A 19,843-nucleotide genomic window follows, 5' to 3' on the forward strand; every position below is an offset into this window, starting at 1 on the left:
TCATTGAAAAAGTCTTCTCGTTCAACCTATATAAGGGCTTTCTTCTCCAGCTCAGACACCCAAATTCTCTTGCCTTGAACCAGGGTTTGGTTTGTTCTGCTTTTCCTTTTGTGGCTGACCCTGCAATTTCTTTCTTCTCGTGCTCGTAAAACATCATTTTTCCCCCCTTCATCCTCAAGAAACAAAATCTTAAAAGTAGGTTATTGCTGGCTTTAGGGCATCAAACAAGACAGCTGTCCTTCAGCTCATAGGCAGAATTGACTCCTTCTGTTACCATCCCAGAGTTAGTATGTTAGGGAGCTGGTAAAAGATGGATCAGGAATGACTTCTTCCCATAGACCAGGGGTCACCACCCTTTCTGGATTGGTGGCCTGGTGGGAAAGGGAGGGACAGGCACCTTTATGCATGCATGAACACACACGCGCAAATGTGGCTGCACGCGCGCAAACAGGGTTGTGAGCAGTGCTCTCCACAAATGCTGCCCAGCACCGCCTCGCGGCTCAGCTAGCGCTGGTGAGAGGCTCACGGCTCACAGCTTGGCCTGCGCCAGTGCAAGGACAAGGGGTTGCACGCATGCACTGGCCAGCCACTCACACCACCCAGTGGCCAGGAGGCCACGGCCCGGTAGTGGGCCATGGCCCATAGGTTGGGGACTTCTGCCATAGACTACCTAACTAGCTGCTGCAAAGGTGGATAGGAAGCTGACCCTTTCTCTTTTTGTAGGTCAAAGGACTACCTGTAAAGAAGGATAAATCCATAGAACTGAATTCTGGGTCTCACATTTTTATACCATATACCAAGGGTAGGCAACCTTGCCTCTTTTATGACTCATGGACTTCAACTCCCAGAATTCCTGAGTCAGCTATGCTATGCTGACTCAGGAATTCTGGGAGTTGAAGTCCATGAGTCATAAAAGAGCAGAGGTTGCCTACCCCTGCCATATACCTCTAGAGATTCCATTTATGAATGTGCCTTTTTAATCTAAAAGAAGAAGGGCTAACACAGAAGCTCATCGACGTTCCTTTTTAATATAAGCTTTTTTTGTTTTGCCCACCTCTTCCTCTCTCCTCCCTTTTTTGATGAGCACCTTCCACCCTGAGCAGATCTTCCCTTTAGCTAACACTTCAAAAATCGCAACAGCGTCACCACCTACAAACAAAAAGAAAAAGAGTTTTCATTCTCCAACAGGTTCCAAAACTGTCAACTGGGTAATCTTGCAGAACAAATATTCTCTCTCCTCTGGTGACACCCGGTCCAGATTCTTCTGGAGTGAACACCGCGGTTATTTTCCCCTTTTATGGCAGTTCTCGCCATCCCTGGCAGAGACAACTTTTGTTTAAATCTTGGTAAAAGACGTGGCTATTATGTGAAGCCTCTGGAGATGGTTGGGAGAGAAAAGGAGAATGATAGATGGGCAGACTCGGTCTCTGTAGCTTCTCTGTCTAATTTTTCAACGGCTTTTGGACCATGCTGCGTGTTGGAAGCGTCTCCATTCATCACCCCGTAAGCAGGGGGAGGGTGGAGAAGCCAGCCGGTGGAGATGTCTACATCTTTTGTGCTCCTCCATATCCTCCTTGGCAGAGGTTAGGCTGTCACTTGCCTGAAACTGTGAGAAAAATGAGGAGGTCCCTTGGATTCTCTCTGGCTGTGTAATTAGTCCTTTTTGTTTGCGTGTGACAAACCCTTGGCGGAGATTGTGTACACCAGCCGGGAACTGCGGTCTTCTTAAAAGCAGATGGGCGCCTCAAGGTTGGGAAGTCAAGTCCGCTCGGAGGAGGTAGAAGCAGAAGCGGGGGGAGGGGGGGAACCATCGCCTTGGCAGCAACCGTTGGAATCTCAAAGCTGAAAAGTCTTCATTTTCTCCCTGGGTTTCTCCTTTGGTCAATAATTGTTTGGAAATCAGCTGGTGGGAAGTGAACCAAATCTCCAAACGACCGACCACGAATTGTTCTTCCCAGAAGTTGTAATTACTAACTTATCTGTTAAACCTAGAATTAAGGAGAGATTTCCTGACAGTGAGAACAATTGATCAGCGGAACAGCTTTGCTTCCAGAAATCCGTAGGAGCTCAATCACTGGAGGTTTTTAAGAAGAGATTGGACAGCCATTTGTCTGGGATGGTATAGGGCAGGGGTAGGCAACCTCGGCTCTTTTATGACTCATGGACTTCAACTTCTGGGAGTTGAAGTCCATGAGTCATAAAAGAGCCGAGGTTGCCTACCCCTGATTTAACCTCCGGTCCCCTAATCATCTTTGTTGCTCTTCTCTGCACTCTTTCTAGAGTCTCAACATCTTTTTTACATCGTGGCGACCAAAACTGGATGCAATATTCCAAGTGTGGCCTTACCAAGGCCTTGTAAAGTGGTATTCCTATGATCTTTCTCGTTGTCATTGTCCTCTTTCTCCTCCTTTTAGCTGACTCAGGAATTCTGGGAGTTTTATTTTATTTTATTTTAATTCCATTTATATCCCGCCCTTCTCCAAAGACTCAGGGCGGCTTACAAGCTTAGCAGTAGCCTTCATTCTATGTATATGCCTGCTTATTAGGGCTTTCATACACCCCCCAAGCGGCATTGAAGTCCATGAGTCATAAAAGAGCCGAGGTTGCCTACCCCTGGTATAGGGTCTCCTGTTTGAGCAGCGGGTTGGACTAGAAGACCTCCCAGGTCCCTTCCAATTATGTTATTCTATTATCTCTTCCCATCATGTCTTCCTTGGCTGTTAGAAAAGGACTCTCAGCTTTTCAAATGAGTCTTGATCACGATTCTACCACTACAAAGATGATCGGGGGACTGGAGGCTAAAACATATAAAGAACGGTTGCAGGAACTGGGCATGTCTAGTCTAATAAAAAGAAGGACGAGGGGTGACATGATAAGACTCTTCCAATATCTCAGGGGCTGCCACAAAGAAGACGGGGCCAACCTATTCTCCAAAGCACCTTAAGGCAGGAAAAGAAGCAAGGGATGGAAACTCATCAAGGAAACTAAGGGGAAATTTCCTGACAGTGAGAATTAATCAGTGGAACTGCTTGCCTCCAGAAGTTGTAGGTGCTCCATCACTGGAGGATTTTAAGTGATTGGACAGCCATTTGCCCAGAACAGTATAGAGCAAGGGTGTCAAACTCAATTTCATTGAGGGCCGCATCAGCATGGCGGTTGCCCTCAGGGGGCCGGGTGGGTATGGCCTGGGTGGGCGTGGCCTACTGGGTGGGTGTGGCTAGAGTGTGTATGGCCTACTGGGTGGGCGTGGCCAGCTCTACATCGTTGGCATCAAGGGTGCCTATGGGGGCCTGGGCAGGAGTGGGACAGATCTGAGGGTCTCTGGCAGGAGGAGGGTCTCTGGGCCAGGGCCAAGGCAGTGGGTGCCGTTCCCTCACTGTTTCCAAGATGGCTTCGCGGGCTGCGTGAAACCACTTGGTGGGCCGGATCCGGCCCCCGGGCCTTGTGTTTTGACATGTCTGGTATAGAGTCTCCTGCTTGAGCAGGGGGGTTGGACTAGACGATCTCCAAGGTCCCTTCCAACTCTGTTATTTTTGCATTCTTTCACTGGGGATCGCCTCTTGCTGAGGACAGGATAGTGGTAGAGGACCCAGATTGTTGAGGGCAATTAAGCTGACTTTGCAATAATGCCGCTTGGGGTGTGTGTGAAAGCCCTAATAAGCAGGCATATACATAGAATGAAGGCTACTGCTAAGCTTGTAAGCTGCCCTGAGTCTTCGGAGAAGGGCGGGATATAAATGGAATTAAAATAAATAAATAAAAACAAATGGTTTCATCAACTCTCTCCCCCTTTGCTCTCTGCCTCTTTCCTTGCCTTCTTCAGGGAATCTTCAGAATACTTCACTTATCTCCGTTTTGATTCCTCTCCCAAGTGTCTTTCGATCCCGCCTCTCTTCCATCAACTGCTTGTAAATCCTCCCCACAGTAGAGATTAGAGAAGGAATGAGAGACGGATGCTGTCAGTAAGGGGAGCTAATCTGACTCTTGATAACAGCACCAAAGTGATACAGATGGACATCTAGAGAGGCTTCATCCCAAGCTGGAGAAGCATCTCTGTGGAGAAAAAGGGTTTGTTTTTTTTGTTCTCGGTGGAGGTGGAACTGAAGAAGCATTAAAGCGCTGTTTGGGAGGCCGTCAACAGTTTCATAGCTTGGCAAATTACACCAGGGGCAAGCGAGCTGGGTCCAGCCTCTTCTCGTGAGCAGTGGTTGCTTGTAATAAGAGGTTATTTTTCAAGAGCTTCTAGGTTGAGCAGGCGAATATTTACCCGGGATACAACGTGCTAAACATCAAAGCTGTGTTGACTTTCTACAAAGCCGCAGAGCACCCTCATCTCCATAACAACTTGCTAATCACCTCTCGGATTCTTCTTCTTTCATTCCACCATGGGTAGTCAAGTAGCCCTTGACTTAGGATCACCACGGAGCCCATCATTTCTGCGGCTAAGCGAGACAGCTGTAAATTGCATTTTGCCCTATTTCCACAATCTTCCTTGCCACAGCTGTTAAGGGGATCACTGCAGCGGTTAAGTTAGCCACACACTGCTTGTTTTAAGGGAATCTGGCTTCCCCCTTGACTTGGCTTCCCGGAAGGTCACAAGATGACCTTAGGATGGGACGCGACATCCATCATAAAGATGAGTCAGTTTCCAAGCGTCTGAATTTTGCTCACGGGACACACTGGGATGCTGCGAAAGTTCTACGTGTGAAAAACGGTCATGGGTCCCTTTTCTCAGCCCCGTCGTAACTTGGAACAGTCACGGAATGAATGGTTGGAAGTGGAGGGCTTACAACTTCAAAGATGTCAAACTCTTCTTCAGAAGGGTAAAGGAGGAGGGGGCCTGTGTGGCAGCCCACAGCCACAAGCCATCCGAAGCCACGAAAGCTCACCTGTCTACAAGCATTCAGGTGTGACATTCAAGACTCATCAAAGTCATTACCTGTTTTGCTGACCTGAGCATATAGAATGAAGCAGACAGCTGTTGGTCTTGCAAGCTAACACGGCATGTCTGAAAGCCGCCCGGGCTTGTTTCATCCCTCTGTTTGCTGCATTCGGAACAGGCAAACGACACTAACGCAGCTGGTCTGCAACCTGTCACCCCCAACTTCAACTGGCTTCAACTGGTGCAGAATGCGGCCGCGCGAGTTGTGATGGGGGTCTCCCGATACTCCCACGTAACACCTCCACTCCGTGAGCTGCATTGGCTTCCGGTTGCCCTCCGGGTGAGATTCAAGGTGCTGGTGATGACCTATAAAGGCCTAAATGTCAAGGGTCTGGGATATCTGAGGGAACACCTGCTGCCGGCATCAAGTTCCCTTCGTCCAGTGCGCTCCCACAGGGAGGGTCTTCTCAGGGTGCCACCGGTAAGAGATTGCCGGCGGACGACACCCAGGGATAGGGCCTTCTCAGTGGGGGCGCCTGCCCTCTGGAACCAGCTGCCAGTGGAGCTGAGGACTGCCCCCGACCTTCGGTCATTCCGCTGGGACCTGAAGACCTGGCTCTTCGAGCTCTCTGGCCCAGGCTGAGGATTAATTTATTTTAATTGGGGTTTTATTTATACAGGGATAAATTTAATCTTTTTTAAACTTGGTTTTTAACTTTTATATTTTTGGTTTTTAATTACCCTGTAAACCGCCCTGAGTCCTCCGGGAAAGGGCGGTATATAAATGTAATAAAATAAATAAATAAATAAATAAACTGGCCCCAAATTATAGTCCTACACCATGACACTCATTAAATTCATCACCTCGTGACCGGACCCAATTTTATGACTTTTTTTTTTTGCAGTGGTTATAAAGCGGATGCCGCAGTCGTTAAGCAAACACCGGGGTGGTTGAACAAACCCATTGTTTTACTGGAAGTAGACTGGAAGCAGATAGCAGCTTCTAGCAAAGCCACTCTAAATCGCAGTCACATATTTTATTTATTTATTTATTTATTTATTTATTTATTTATTTATTTATTTATTTATTTATTTATTTAAATTTATATCCCACCCTTCTCCCTAAGGACTCAGGGCAGCGCACAACCATAAAAATTAAAAACATAAAATAGAAATTTTTTTAAAAAGAATTAAACAATAAATACAATAATCGTATGACAATTTAAAAACCAGTAAAAAGCTAATTAAAACCGTAGTCAGTCCAGGCCCGCTTGTTGGAACAACCAGGTCTTCAGGTCACGGCGGAAGGACCGAAGGTCAGGGGTGATCACAGGGTGCTACAAACAGCTGTAAGCGTGGGTTGTCCAAAAGAGAGTCACGTGACCTCAGGCGACATTGGAACGCGGGTGCCAATTCTCTTTAATCAAGCAAAGGGAGACCCAGCTGGGGAAGGGGGGGAAAAATGCAGAACGTGGATTGCTTATCCCAACCCTTTTGTAACATGGGTTTTGTGCTAATGGGGAGGGCAGGCTTGGAAAAAGCGTGGTTCTTTTTCCTGGTGGGAATCCAGATGCCTGGATGCCCTGCTTTGATGCCCCCCACCAAGCCAGCCCAGCAGGGAATCCATCCTTCTTTCTGGAGATAATTCATGCATGGTTATTTATTTTCCTTTTTCTTTTTTTTTCTTTTTCCTTTCCTGGGGAACTGTGATTAGTTTGCAAGTCAGAGAGGAGAATAATCATCTCAAGATGGTGCACAGCTGCTCCAGCCCTCTTTCATTACGGGCGCTGCACAGCTGACTTCCTCTGATTGCCGGTGATTTTCTCAATTACGGATTGGGGAAAAAATGCGGTGGAAGAGTCGCAGATGTCATCCGGGGAACCAGAGTTTCGTGCCTCGGAGTGGGCGCCTGTGGGGGCTTGTAAGGTGGAGATGTCAAATGCAACCCACTCTTCTTACAAAGCGGTCATCTACTGAATTGGCAGACATGGCATCAAAATCTGTGTTGCTGAGTTATTCCGCTGTTTTCATTGGGCAAATATTTCTGTTTTATTTTAGAACAGGGTGTCTCCATTTTGATAGCTGCCAGACGTGTTGGCCTTCAGCACCCAGACTTCCCCAGCCAGCATGGCTATGACTAAGAATTCTGGGAGTTGAAGTTCATACAGGTAATCTTTGACAACCAGTTGCATTGTTTGAAGTTATGATGGAGCCAAGTAATGATGGACCCAAACGTGTACTTATGGCCCAGATTTCCAGATGTGTGACCCAGAATTCCCCCAATTTAAAGTTGATCCCAAATCAGGTATTTGATTGATCCCAAAACAGGTGTTTACAACCCAGATTCAAAACTTATATAGTCTAGGAATGGTCCTCCTGAGTATGGTGTCCTCTATATAGAAATACAACTTCTATCATCTCTGATCATTGGTCATAATGGGAACTGTAGCATCTGGAAAACATCACATTGAAGAAGACAAGGGTATTTAAATATTGGTCACAATAAAACTCCCTTTTTACGATACCTTAATTCGGGGTAGAGTCAGGGCGGCTGAATAGAGCTGAACTTTTACTGGCCAGAGGCCTTTCCTGATGCAGATATTATTACTTTGCATCCTAGGAGAGAAACATCTGCCGGTCCCTAGGATTGACCTCTCAATCTTTCGAGTGGGAGGCATCTAGTCCACCATTAGGCCACCATGCTGCCTGTCTGTCTATCTATCTATCTATCTATCTATCTATCTATCTATCTATCTATCTATCTATCATCTATCTATCATCTATCTATCATCTATATCTATCTATCTATCTATCTATCTATCTATCTATCTATCTGTCTATCTGTCTTATCTATATCTATCGATCAATCAATCAATCTCTCTCTTTTTATGACCCTGTGGTCCTTTAATTTGGAGTAGAGTCAGGGCGACTGGATGGAGCTGAGCATTTACTAGCCAGATGCCCTTCCTGACATCACATGGAGTTCACAGCAGATATTTTTTTATTTGCACCCTAGGAGAGAAACATCTGCTTCTACCTAGGATTGAACTCTCAACTTCCTGAGTAGGTGACAAGAGTATTGGCCACCAGGCCGCTCATAAATACTGGTCACAATACAGATATATTGTCCAACCTGAATCAATGCATAGCGAAAGTTTGTGTCCCAAAACTATTTGCCAGGGAGTGGAGAAATATAGACACAGTGGAAGAACATCCTTCCTTCCTAATTAATAGTAAAATGCGTATCTCTGAATGGGTAACTCCAGTTCGGATTTAAAGCTGGCCGGATCCCAAGCTAATTAGATCCAAGAATCTGTTCTGAAGCTGTTCTCCTATGTGTTGATGGGATAGCAAATCCCTAGCTACTTCTTCACTGCCATTAGTTCAAATTGCCAAACAATCTTGTCTTGGAAAGTAATTAAATAGACCTTAGTTCTTTTAATTACCATTTGCCTCTTGGTAGATGTTCAAAAAAATAAAGGCGACGCAAAGGACATTGAACAATTTGCATTCCAAAAAATTGTGCCTGTGCAAGGAGAAAGGTTGATCCATCAGCACGACAATTAGCTCCAAGCTTTGCCTGAAGTGATCCAGGCATGGAAACAAAGGAATATGGATCAGCTTGGTTGAATGCAAGAAATAGATCAAATCTCAGAGCAACCAGGAATAGGACTGTGCTACAAAATTGATGAGAATAAGGATGTGGAACATTTGGGTGCTCAAGAGAGGTGCTTAAATATTTTTTGTAGAAGGCATGTCCCACCTACGGATTTCCAGTAATTGGTGGTCATTATATGCAGTTGGGAAGGTCTAAAAAAAAAAGTGACTCATGGCCATTTTTCACACTTATGACCAATGCAGCGTCCCCATGGTCACATGATCAAAGTTTAGACGCTTGACACTGGGCCTGTATTTATCCTTCTTAGCTCTTTGAGATCATCAATAGAAGAGAATATTTGTAGCTCAGGGGTCCTTGGTGCTCTCTGGGCTTGGTGGTTTTCCTGCAGACGTTTCATGACCCAACTAGGCAACTTAATCAGTGCTAGAAGGGAATGGAAGAGGAGGACTCGGATCTGTGGTGCTCTCTGAGCCTGGTAGTCTTCTTGTAGGCGTTTCATGACCCAACTAGGCAACCTTCTCAGTGCTAGAAGGGAGCAGGGTTTTCAGAATGGAGGAGAAGAAGAAAAGGAGGAGAAAGAGGACAATGACAACGAGAAAGATCATGGGAATACCACTTTACAAGGCCTTGGTAAGGCCACACTTGGAATATTGCATCCAGTTTTGGTCGCCACGATGTAAAAAAGATGTTGAGACTCTAGAAAGAGTGCAGAGAAGGGTAACAAAGATGATTAGGGGACCTGAGGCTAAATCAGGAGTAGGCAACCTCGGCTCTTTTATGACTCATGGACTTCAACTCCCAGAATTCCTGAGTCAGCTATAAAAGAGCCGAGGTTGCCTACCCCTGGGCTAAATCATAGGAAGAATGGTTGCAGGAATTAGGTTTGTCTAGTTTAATGAAAAGAAGGACTACGGGTGAGACGAGAGCAGTGTTCCAATATTTGAGGGGCTGCCACAAAGAGGAGGGGGTCAACCTGTTCCCCCAAAACACCTGAAGGTCGGACAAGAAGCAATGGATGGAAAATAATCAAGGAGAGAAGCAATCTAGAAGTTTCCTAACAGAACAAATAATCAGTGGAATAACTTGCCTCCAGAAGTTGTGCTTTCTCCAAAACTGGAAATATTTAAGAAAAGATTAGACAACGATTTATCTGGAATGGTGTAAGGCTTCCTGCTAGAGCAGAGGGTTGGACTAGAACAGACATGTCAAACTCACGACGTCATGTGACATCACGCGGCATATCGGAGCTTTTTCCCCATTGCTGGCAATGCGGTGGGCGCGGTTTCGTTGTGACGCGTCCAGCCCGTGGGCCCGCAGTTTGACACCCCTGGACTAGAAGGTCCCTTCCAACTCTGTTATTCTGTTATTCTGACTCTGGGGTTCTTGATGCTCTCTGAACTTGGTGGTTTTCTTGCAGATTTTTCATGACCCAATTAAGGTTACATCATCTGTGCTACAAGGGATCTTGGCTTTGGCTTAAGATCAGCCGAAGCCAGCCAACTTTACTACCAGCTTGCAATTTCATACTAAGAGTCAGCCAAAATTTGTTCCAAAACTGGTTCATGTCTTGAATCGCTTGGGAAAAAAAATAATAACGTGAAAGATGATGGATGCTTCACGGACGGAAGAAAGCTGGGAGTTGTAGACTTTGGAGAAAGAGATAATCCCCATGCTTCTGAGACTGCAGGATCCTCTAATCCCTCAGACAGATGATAACAACAGAGACGGAAAACCAGCCAGGCGAGGGGAAGATTGCTGCTTGTTGGAGGAAGACAGATGTTTGAGGCACCTAAGCCAGATTCATACAAAGCAGATGTTGCCAACTCCCCCTAGGAAAGACGGATCTGTAATATGTCACAAAAGTACCATCAACTGTATATAAAGGTAAAGGTAAAGGTTCCCCAGCACATGCGTGCTAGTCGTTTCCGACTCTAGGGGCCGGTGCTCATCTCCGTTTCAAAGCCGAAGAGCCAGCGCTTGTCCGAGGACGTCTCCGTGGTCATGTGGCCAGCATGACTAGACGCCAAAGGCGCACGGAACGCTGTTACCTTCCCACCGGAGTGGTCCCTATTTTTCTACTTGCATTTTTACGTGCTTTCGAACTGCTAGGTTGGCAGAAGCTGGGACGAGTAACAGGCGCTCACTCTGTTACGCGGCACTCGGGATTCGACCTGCCAAACTGCCGACCTTCCGATCGACAAGCTCAGCGTCCTAACCCACTGAGCCACCGCGTCCCTATTCAACTGTATATACAGCCCCCCAAAAAAGCAGCACAAAAGCTAGCCTTCTGGGAAGGAGAAGCCGTCAGAAAAAGACTCTACTTAGCAGAGTGTGAAGGCTGAGTATGAGACCCGTTCCTCAAAGAATGATATCATAAGTCCCAGCTTAAGTTCCAGAGAGCCGGTGCTTAAGAGAAGGAGATTTTTGGAGAGGTGTGAGTGAAGGACCATTGTCAAGCTCTTTGGTAGGTGCCTAAAACTCAATTGGATTCTTTTTTCAAGTACAAATCTCCTGCGGTGCTTTTCAATAAGATTTATTCAGATGGAAGGGAAAGCTTGCAAGAATTCCAGCAGCCAGTTTGGTAGTATTTAAGGCACCAGGAGAGAAAAAAACGGGAGACTAGTTCTATTCTCCAAAGCACCCAGAGGGCAGGACAAGAAACAATGGTTGGAAACTGATCAAGGAGAGAAGCAACCTGGAATTAAGGAGAAACTTCCTGACAGTGAGGACAATCAACCAGTGGAACAGCTTGCCTTCCGAAATGGTGGGCGCTCCATCACTGGAGATTTTTAAGAGGAGACTAGACAGTCATTGTCTGAAATGGTATAGGTTCTCCTGATTGAGCAGGGGGCTGGACTAGAAGACCTCTAAGGTCCCTTCCAGCTCTATTCTCTTAGTTCCACTTTAGGCATGAAAGCCAGTTGGGTCAATCACCAGGTGACCATGAGTTCTAGTCCTGTCTTAGGCATGAACCCAGCTGGGTAACTTTTGGGCCAGTCACCAGGAGATGGTGAGTTCTAGTCCCGCCTCAGGCATGAAAGCCAGCTGGGTGACTCTAGATCAGTCACCAGGAGACGGTGAGTTCTAGTACCACCTTAGGCATGAAAGCTGGCTGAGTCCTCCGTTGGTTATCATATGTTGAAATTAAGTCTCTTTTAAGGGAGCTTTTGGAAAATGACAGGAAGGGGAAAGAAAGACGTGATGCAGAAGGGTAAATTACTAGAGTTAAATTAAGGCCAACTCCTTTTGACTTTCAACCCAGGATGTCAACTCTACAACAAACCTGACTGCAGCCATTTTGCTCCGATAGACACAGAAGTTCTCACCTGCTTTTTTTTTTAAAAAAAACTCTTTCAAATGACCTTTTCAAATCCATTCCCCCCCCCCCCACACACACACACTGGTCTTGTTTAGGGAACTTCATCGGTTGCCCAGTTCAACCTGCTGGCTTTCCCCTAAGCCACGGGTCCACAACCCCCCCGTCCATGGACCGGTACCGGGCTGCGGCATGCCTGCAACCAGTCCACACAAACAAGCAAAGCCCGTCTGCCTAGGATGCAGGCAGCACACAAAACCACACACTCTCTGGAAAAACCTCTCTCCACGGAACCGGTCCCTGGTGCCCCAAAGGTTGGGGACCTCTGCTCTAAGCACCTTCTTTTCCCCCCTTTACCCTTGAGCAAAGCCTCAACTTTGGAGCTTGCAGTACTTTTTCTGACAACTCCACCTTCCGCATCAACTCCTTGTGAGTGACGGCAGCCGCTGGCTGCTCGCAGCCGTGGCACCACATCATGTAGTCATCATAATTGCATGAAATAATAATATCTAAAAGGTCTTCCGGTGAGTGACAAGCTTGAGAATGCACCTTGTCACCTGCCAAAGATGTTCTCCAGGCACGCAAGGAACGCCCCCAGCTGTTCTGTCTCTTGGTCAATGCGTGCAGCCAGCTGGAGTTAATCCAATTAACCTGACAAAGTCAAGAAGGGTAGAACTCTTCTCGCTGCCTTGCAGTTGAAGATGAGCCGCTGTGACGAAGCAGATGGTGGAGTCCCAAACTGTGCAGTTTTTGATACGCAGAGACAAATCACCATTGGGTACAGCCCAGCAGTGCGAGTTAAAAACTGTGAGAACGTCTGCCGTCCAAAAGTTGGCATATCTAGAAATGAAGATCATGGCCGACCCACTCAACACTGTCCTCTCCGGTTTTTGCTGGTCTCTTGTTTCGAATGGTGACCGCAGCCCTGAGATCAGAAGGCATGTAGCCTTGGAAGAACTGCAACAACAATAACAACAGAGTTGGAAGGGACCTTGGAGGTCTTCTACTCCAACCCCTTGCTCAGGCAGGAAACCCTGTACCATTTCAGACAAATGGCTGTCCTGTCTCTTCTTGAAAACCTTCAGGGTTGGAGCAGCCACAACATCTGGAGGCAAGTCGTTGCACTGATTAATTGTTCTCACTGTCAGGAAATTCCTCCTTAGTTCTAAGTTGCTTCTCTCCTTGATTAGTTTCCATCCGTTGCTTCTTGTCCTGCCTTCAGGTGTGTTGGATAATAGCTTGACACCCCCGCCCCCTTGTGACAGCCCGTTAGATATTGGAGCAACCTCCGGCATGAATAGTATGCAGAAGAGCAAAGACATCAGCCTCGCAAACAAATGCAGATTAGTTAATGCAATAATTTTTTCCCCAGTTGTTACTTATAGCTGCGAAACTATAAGACTCTAAAAAAGGCAGATAGGAGAAGGGTAGATGGCTTTGAACTGTGGTGCTGGTGATGGCTATGGCACATCCCATAGACTGCAAACATCACAAAGAAAGATGTCCTAGACCAAACCTCACCAAAAAATATCACTTGAAACCAGATCGCCAAACAGAGGCTGTCATACTTTGGTCACGTCATGAGAGCTGACCCACTTGAAAAGTCAATTATGCTGGGATTGATCAGCAGAAAAGGAGAAAGGGACACCCTAGTATCCACTGGCCAGACACTATACGGGACGCCAAGAAAATCAGGAGACTCAGGCAGTTCAAATGAGTCTAAAGTTTTGTTGCAAGCTTAAGCTCTCTACAAGAATCTGACCAACTAACCATCAAGGGAAACGAGCGGGAGATAAGAGAGGCTTTCAAGCTGGGCTGGATGTCCAGCAGGCGTGCAGGGATTTCATGACTTATGACGTGTTTGACCCCACCCCCTCAGGCTCAGCCTGGTCATTTCCTACAACGACCCTGGGATGACCACAGTAGATCTGAAAGGGGCAGCAGTGCAAGGTAGAGGGGCATGGAGAGAGCGAATGCGTAGAGTGGCCAAGGATCGGGCACGACTGACTGGCTGATGACCACAACTTGTTTCAAGAATCAACTCACCTGCTTGACCTGGGCAGTCCCTTCAATTCATGAGTGAAGAGAGGGATGGGGATCATGATCTTTGCTGCAGAGAGAGCCCTCTTGTTCTGTTCTTGTGAGGTGACAATCTCGGTGACCCTGGTCTTTTGCACTGAAGTTGAGGATTTATAGCGTGGTGGCAAGGTGGAAAGCAAGAAGGATGAAGGTGCCACCTACTGGACAGAGAGCCCAAGGAACTGAGGGGAAAAAAATAATAATACATATGTTGGGTAGGAGCATGATAGGAGCTCTTAATAACAAGGTAGGCGTAGAAAAGTAGAGTGAAGGGCACTCCAAAAATTGCATTCTAACCACATGAATCATGGTTATTTTGATTTGTAAATGCCTACCTGCTTGGGGGAAAGTGCCTTACCTAGTACTTAACTGTCAGCCTACTCCAGCGTACAGGCTGTTGCACGTCAACAACGGGCTGTATTTTTCACAGTTTGTATACAGGGAAAGCCCGCAATCTCCCTCCTGTATGTTTTCTATTGCCGAGCACTTGTCTTGCGTCCTCTTTGTTATTACAACCTCTGGAAGGGAGTCTCGCTTCATGACTGCAGTCTGCAGCGTTGGCATCTGTGCAAAAAAAGAGAAAGGGAGGAAACACACACACACACACACACACACACACACACAATTCGTACAGATATTTAGGTTGGAATTCTGCTCTCCAAGACAAGAAGGTAAGCCGACTCCTTTGAGCTGGAGGAGACTCCTGCGTAATCCCTTGGACAGCAAAGGTGACCGACAAGCAAGTACTGGACCACATGGCACTGGAAGGCAAAAAAATCACAAGACAGCCTCTCACCTACTTTGGCCGTGTCATGCTGGGGGGAATCGACTGGAGAAAGCAATTGTGTTGGAAAGACTGCTGGTAAACGAAAACCAGGCCGCCAAAGAACATGGTGTCTGGACACCATCAAAACTGACACCGGCCAGAGCATAGAAGAGTTCAAAGAAATTGTGCAAGATTGGGAGATGGAGAAAGACCTGACCCACAGAATTGTTGTTGTTGTTGTTGTTGTTGTTGTTGTTAGTTGCAAAGTCATGTCCGATCCATTGCGACCCCACGGATAACGTTCCTCCAGGCCTTCTCTACCATCTTCTGGAGTCCATTTAGGCTCATGCCTACTGCTTCAGTGACTCCATACAGCCACCTCCTTCTCTGTCGTGCCCTTCTTCTCTTGCCAAGAGCTGGAGACAACTAAATGGATAACATCATCAGCATCCTAACAGGAGGTAGCTCAGCAGTGCGCCGATCCTGAAGTTACCTCTGTAATGTTGACAACCGTGTTAATTCAGCAGTAAAAGTGCCAAGCATTTTTAGATCGCAAAACTGTGTCTCATTTATTTTGCCTGTGTCATGCAGGTGAACTCCCTGGAGAAAGCAATTATGTTTGGAAGCGTCAGCGGTAAAAGGAAACCAGGCTACCCAAAAACACGGTGGCAGGACCCCATCAAAGCTGACCCCGGCCTCTCCAAGAAAAAGCACAAGATGGGAAGAAGTGGAGGGACCACCACACCATGTGAGACGCTTACCTCTTCTTTCAAGCCACAACTTATCACCCACGCCTTCCTCTCGGGCACACGACTGCCAAGATTTACCCAGCGGTGACCTCTTTTTCAGTGAAACTCTAAGCTATACGTTCTCTTGAATTCTGGCTGCGGAAAAACAAGGGAGTTGCAGAAGAGCTGGCAGACGGCAATTAAATTATCTTCCCACCACACACGCACACAGATATTCTGGTCTGAGCCACTCTTCTTCAGCTCCGTTCAGAGCGACTGCTGGGTTTATTAATACGGGTTGTTAGCATTTCCCAAGGCTACAGTCATCTTCAAATCGGAGGCGACCAGCAGCTCTCGCTTTGCTCAGTTTGAGGGGAAGCCACTTCGGTAATTAGCCCGGCCTGTGTCTCTCGGCTTGTCTTTCCCCAAAGATTCGGCACTGCCAATGGGGCCGCTGGATTCTTTCATGCTGATAATTCTCTGGTAATTATTGGGAAAGAGCAGCAGGAGGAAGAACGCTTGCGGAGGTTGTAGCCGAGGGAAGGGAAGACTTTGACTTGCAGGAGGGGGTGCTGATTTGCCTCAAAGGGAGATGGGGCTGCTGTGTTTTTCACACAACTCGCAGCTGCTCTGCTTTCACACAACTGGTGAGACTGTCGTGGGGGTTGCTTTTAGCTCAGCCGGTTGTGTGAACTGAGTCAGCCGTGGATAAAGCTGGAAGGGGTGGGTGGGTTGGGTTTCCTACTGAGTGGTGGGATTCAAATAATAATAATAAAATAATAATAAAATAATAATAATAATAATAATAATAATAATAATAATAATAATAATAATAATAATAATAATAATAATAATAATAATTTTATTCGTATACCGCCCTTCTCCCGAAGGACTCAGGGCGGTGAACAGGGCAATACATGTTAAAAGACAAGAATACAAAAATAAAAAGAGATTAAACAAGATGCCCAAAAGCTATAACAATAAGTTAAAATACATAAAAAGCAATAAAACCCAAACCCATCACCCATCAGGCCAGGCCGGCTTGCTCAAACAGGTAGGTCTTTAGATCGCGCCGGAAGGAGCGAAGGTCGGGCGCCATCCGGAGCTCAACCGGAAGATGGTTCCATAAATAGGTGAACAACCAGTTCTCTGCGTGGATGCTGCTTCCGGAAGTCCATTCTGGGCCTGGGCAACAAAAAATTAGCTACCGGTTCTGCCGAAGTGGTGCAAACTGGCTGAATCCCACCACCGGTCCTGCTGGCAACTATTTTGTGGTTGTTCAGAACCAATAGGTCAAGTCTTCTTGGGATTTGGACCTCAAGTCTCCCTCAAGACCCCATCAGCTCAAGTCTCCCTCAAGACCCCATCAGGTTCTCCCCCCCTGTAGAGTGGGGCTTTTGACAAGTCACCTGAAGCATAAACCTTCACAGTAAGTGAAGGAACAAGTCCTGGTTTAGTGGCATGTCCAGTACAACTATATAAAGGAAAGCAAAATAATCCACCAGAAAAGAAATAGAAGAATGAGAATACATAAACAGTTGAGAGGAATTTATCCGTAGCTGATCTCACAAATGACAACTCAGCCCAATTGGGAAGAAATCTGGGAAGAATCATACTGAGTCATTTTGCCTTAACAAACTCCTTATTAACGAGGCTGGGAAGTTCTTGCAGTCTCCAAAGACTTGCCACAAACAAGAGGGGGTCAACCTTTTCTCCAAAGGCCCTGAAGACAGGAGAAGAAGCAAGGGATGGAAGGTAATCAAGGAGAGAAGCAACCTAGAACTAAAGAGAAACTTCCTGATGTAACCATTGATCAGTGGAACAGCTGGCTTTCAAAAATTGTGCTCTGTCACTGGAGGTTTTTAAGACGAGATTGGAGAACCATTTGGTATTGGGTCTAGGGCAGGGGTGTCAAACTCAATTTCATTGAGGGCCGCATCAGCATGGCGGTTGCCCTCAGGGGGCCGGGTGGGTATGGCCTGGGTGGGCGTGGCCTACTGGGTGGGCGTGGCTAGAGTGTGTATGGCCTACTGGGTGGGCGTGGCCAGCTCTACATCGTTGGCATCAAGGGTGCCTATGGGGGCCTGGGCAGGAGTGGGACAGATCTGAGGGTCTCTGGGCCAGGGCCAAGGCAGCGGGGGCCGTTCCCTCCCTGTTTCCAAGATGGCTTCGCGGGCTGCGTGAAACCACTTGGTGGGCCGGATCCGGCCCCCGGGCCTTGTGTTTTGACATGTCTGGTATAGAGTCTCCTGCTTGAGCAGGAGTGGGGGCCGTTCCCTCACTGTTTCCAAGATGGCTTCGCGGGCTGCGTGAAACCACTTCGCGGGCCGTATCTGGCCCCCGGGCCTTGTGTTTCACATGTCTGGTCTAGGGGGTTGGAGTAGAAGACCTCCAAAGTCCCTTCCAACTCTTATTATTCTGTTATTCTGTCGTCTCTTGGTACTTGGTCTCATTGGTTGTTAGAAAGGGCATCTCAGCTTTTCAAATCAGCCTTAATCACAATTGAAGACCAGCACAGGTCTAAGCTAGTGTCTTTCAAACTTGACAGTTTTAACACTTGTGGACTTTAACTCTTCTTTTGAGACAACTATGGGAATTCTCCAGCCATTTTAAAGTTGCCAATTTTGGAAAATCACTGGTCCAAGCTTTTAACTTACAACCCTCTCTCGTCTCGAAAAACCTTCCAGTGGAAAACTTGTCATCCTTGGCCAACGTCCTCCTAGCATCCTGAAGTCTTCTGAACTTCACGGTCTCCCTGATCTCAGCCACGGGTTTTCTGGCAATCCTTTTATTTTTATTTTTATTTTATTTATTTTTTTGCCTGTACACGGCGCCACATTAACATAACTGGTAATTAATTTGTTTTAATTGTTTTTATATAATCCCCACGAGCAAGCTCATGTTTTGTTTTGCATCTGTTATGTTTCTGATTCAAATTTTAATGCCTTAATGGGAAGGAAGCCAACTGCTTTTTTTTCCACTCGGTGCTATGAGCGATCTCTTGGCACACTTCCAACACTGTACTGTTGAACTAACTATACAGCCCTGTAATTTAACTAGCAAAAAAATGTGGGCAAATCACTGTTATTAATAATAATAAATCTATTTCGGCAGGTTGACAGCATTAAAATAACAAATCAGCCGGTTGAGGAAAGCTGGTAATTTGGGGTGCTTTTGAATGCGATCATCGCAACAGTGTAATATCCATTGTTAAGGGGCTTTAGGGAGCCCCCACAGATAGGAAGATGTGGGAAGATGTCTGAAGATGACAAGGTGATGCAGAAATAACTGGGGGAGGACACAGAGGGTCTTGGCCTACACTGCTGTCATCACTCACCCCCTTCTTTTAAATATTAAAAGCAACAAGGGTCTGGAAATGAGGCCTTATCTCTTCCAGTGCTCACTGTTCAAATATTTGAGTCAAACTATTTTCCAAAGGACCAAAAAGCAAGACAAGAAACAATGGTTGGAAACTGACCAAAGAAAGAAGCAACTGGGAATTAAGGAGAAACTTCCTAACAATGAGGACAATCAACCAGTGGAACGACTTGCCACCAGACGTTGTGGGTGCTCCATCACTGGAGGTTTTTAAGAAGAGACTGGACAGCCTCATTTCAAGAAGAGACTTAAGAAGAGACTGGACAGTCACTTGACTGAAATGGTATAGGGTGTCCTGCTTGAGCAGAGGGCTGGACTAGAAGACCTCCAAGGTCCCTTCCAGTTCTATTCTATTCTATTCTGTTCTGTTCTGTTCTGTTCTGTTCTGTTCTGTTCTATTCTATTCTGTTCCGTTCCGTTCCGTTCCGTTCCGTTCTGTTCTGTTCTGTTCTATTCTATTCCATTCCATTCCATTCCATTCCATTCCATTCCATTCCATTCCATTCCATTCCATTCCATTCCATTCCATTCTATTCTATTCTATTCTATTCTATTCTATTCTATTCTATTCTATTCTATTCTATTCCATTCCATTCCATTCCATTCCATTCCATTCCATATTCTATTCTATTCCATTCCATTCCATTCCATTCCATTCCATTCCATTCCATTCCATTCCATTCCATTCCATTCTATTCTATTCTATTCTATTCTATTCTATTCTATTCTATTCTATTCTATTCTATTCTATTCTATTCTGTTCTGTTGTACAACTTAAATGTGGCTGATGCATATTGGTGGCTGAGATTGGCCGGTCCTGGAAGATATCTTTTCTTAAGATTCTCCGAGCCACAAACGGGCAGAATATTGATTTGCCAATTCCCCTCTGCCTTCTCCTCTCTACATCTTAGGTCAATTGAACTTCTTTTCTTTTTCTTTTCCTTTATTTATCGTCCGGGGGAGTCAATAGCCCGTAATCAGGATACTTCAGGAAATGTGAACCTTTGCAATAACTCTCGGCCTGTTCTGTTTTAACTGATTAGTTTTGCAGTCTGGAATGAAAAATATCGATCCA

This window comes from Vipera ursinii (assembly GCF_947247035.1).
Source record: "Vipera ursinii genome assembly, chromosome: 14".
Lineage (NCBI taxonomy): Eukaryota > Metazoa > Chordata > Lepidosauria > Squamata > Viperidae > Vipera > Vipera ursinii.